The following is a 2,582-nucleotide window of genomic DNA, read 5'->3' as shown; positions in this document are numbered from 1 at the left end:
TGGAAACTTCATTCATTGTTTGTGGAAATGTAAAATGGTGCACCTACTTTGGAAAATAACTTAGCAGCAGTTTCATCAATTCCACTTAGCAATTCCACCCATATACAGCCAAAAGAATGAAAACCTATGTCTATGCAAGAAGTTGTACACAAATGTTCACAACAGCACTATTCATCACAACTAAAAAGTAGAAATAATCAACCCAATGCCCATCAACCGATAAATGGATAAACAAAATGCGGTATATTCATATAATATTATTTAGCAGTAAAAAGGAATGAAGTACTGATATATGGTACAACACGAATGAAGCTTGAAGACATTATGCTATGTGAAAGAAGCCAGTTCCAAAGGACCACAGATGGCACAGAGATGAACAAAGAGGTGAATGGAACCTTACTTACCCTTATCAGGCTGAGAATTTGGTGGAGAAATCTGATCATATTCACTCAGTTTTTCAGCATGAACTTTCAAAGAGTGAGACTATACAATAACTGGTGAGCTAAAAACCATGATTCAGAAACTAAAAATCAATTTTTGTCCAATTCTCCACTCTCATTCATCTGAAACCAAACACAATCTTGTTACAAAGATTAAATAATTCAAAGTTTATAATTACATCAACATAGACCAATCATCTGAAAATTCACAAAATTTATCTTCATTTTATTAATTTGCTTCTTATAAATCTGAAAATAAAGCCTAACTTTTAAAAATGTTTAAACATACTTTATTTTTATAACAATATTTTTATATAGTTTTATTTTTAATTGACAAGTAATAATTGTATATATTTATATATATGATAGTTCAGTACCTATATATAATGTGGAATAATCAAATTTGGTGAATTAGCATAGCCATTACTGCAAATGTTTATCATTTCTTTGCAATGTGAACACTTAATCTCTTACAGCTACTTTAAAAAATATTAAAATAATAAATACATTTTGAATATACATGAACTATAGTCACCTTCTTGTGCAACAGAACACCAGAACTTATTCTCCTATCTAACTGTAACTTTGTACCCCTTGACAAGTGTCTTTCCTTTCTCTGTCCCCTCCCTCACCCTACCACCCAGCCTCTGGTAACCACCATTCTACTCTCTACTTCCCTAAGTTTTTAGATTCCACGTACAAGTGAGATCATACGGTATTTGTCTCTCTGTGCTTGTAAAGCCCTAATTTTTTGAGCATTTTTTTATACCCTGGAAAAATAAATAACATTTGTTTATTTAAGAAGAAATTACTCCAAATTTATTCTACCCTAGGTATATACCCCAAAGAACTATAAATTGAAAAATAGCACTTAAGAGTTTTAATATATTTGGTCTGAACTAAAAGTTTACGAATAGAGTTTCGCTTACTTTCAAATCAAAGTATGAGCTTCCGTAGATAATCCTATGATTAGAATTATTTCTAACATAAAGTTTTATGTTTCTGTTTGTGACAGAGACTACCAGTTGTCTCCCAATATATTTTTTACTTCTTCCTTAGTAACAAACCTTAGGAAATGTGTCTAGCTAAAAGACTACATGTTCTGGCCATTGTTAAAGCAACATGTAGTCATGTGAATAAATTCTGGTCAATAAGAAGAAAGCTGAAGTGCTGTGTAGGATTCTAGGAGGGATCCTCCCTTCTGCTGCTGAAATGAGGATGCCATGGTTAGAAATGAAACAGTCATCAAAGAACGTGAGGAAGTAAGTCAGGGCCTTAGAATAAAAAGACAGAAAATGTCTAGGTCCTCTCTGATGATCATGGAACTATCCTAACAGCCTTGTACTGCCTAACTCCACACTTTTAAATGAGGCAAGGAGTAAACTGTTATGGGTTCAAGCCATAACAGAAAATAATCTCTGAATATATTTAAAGCCAACCATGTAAGAGTAACTAAAATGTAAATGTAGGGAAAAGGACACTAACATTTTCAGAACACAATTATGAGTGATGTGTATTTTCTGTATTTTTCTACATTGAATATTACTTTATAATCCTTTGAAAGTTATTTTTAAAATTTCAATGAAACACAAGTTATCACAGAGCCCTTTGACTATTTCTTAGACCTCTGGGCTCTGAAGACTGAGCCTAAAATATACTAGACTAGAATATAGTAGATTAAGAATTAGGGCAAGACAGAGATTGCCACTTCCATTTTTCAGGTTGAAGAAACATACTTAGAGAGGTCAAAGTTATTTGCTCAGCAATTAATGGTGGAGTCAAGGTTTGAATCCAAGTTCTCCCAATCCAAGGTTAAGACATGACTGTAATTATGGTACTTTAATCTCAACCACCACATATGAAATAAAATGCAGTTTCTGACATGATTATCAATGGGGAAAACTAGATGAGTTCTCTAAAAAAGCACAGCAGGCCTATGTTTCATTTCAGTAAATGTATCTACTACTTTTGGTATCCCAGATACCACAGATTAAAGAGATCTAGGAAAAATAAATAACATTTGTTTATTTAAGAAAGAAAAGAAAGAAAAAGAAAGAAAGAAAGAAAGAAAGAAAGAAAGAAAGAAAGAAAGAAAGAAAGAAAGAAAGAAAGAAAGAAAAGAAAGAAAGAAAGAAAGAAAGA

The 2,582-nt window shown here is 32.2% G+C and overlaps 1 long non-coding RNA gene across 1 annotated transcript in view; it reads right to left on the bottom strand.

The window, feature by feature from the left end:
- The window catches only part of LOC105533339, a 31,871-nt gene continuing 29,289 nt past the window's right edge, over nucleotides 1-2,582 (bottom strand). Inside the window, exon 3 of the long non-coding RNA XR_001005105.1 lies at nucleotides 1-563. This is a non-coding gene — a long non-coding RNA (uncharacterized LOC105533339). The remainder of the gene's footprint in view (nucleotides 564-2,582) is intronic.

This window comes from Mandrillus leucophaeus, unplaced genomic scaffold, assembly GCF_000951045.1.
Source record: "Mandrillus leucophaeus isolate KB7577 unplaced genomic scaffold, Mleu.le_1.0 Scaffold1244, whole genome shotgun sequence".
NCBI classification, from domain to species: Eukaryota; Metazoa; Chordata; class Mammalia; order Primates; family Cercopithecidae; genus Mandrillus; species Mandrillus leucophaeus.
The sequence above is the reverse complement of the archived record's forward strand: the minus strand, read 5'-3'. Positions and strand labels throughout refer to the sequence as shown.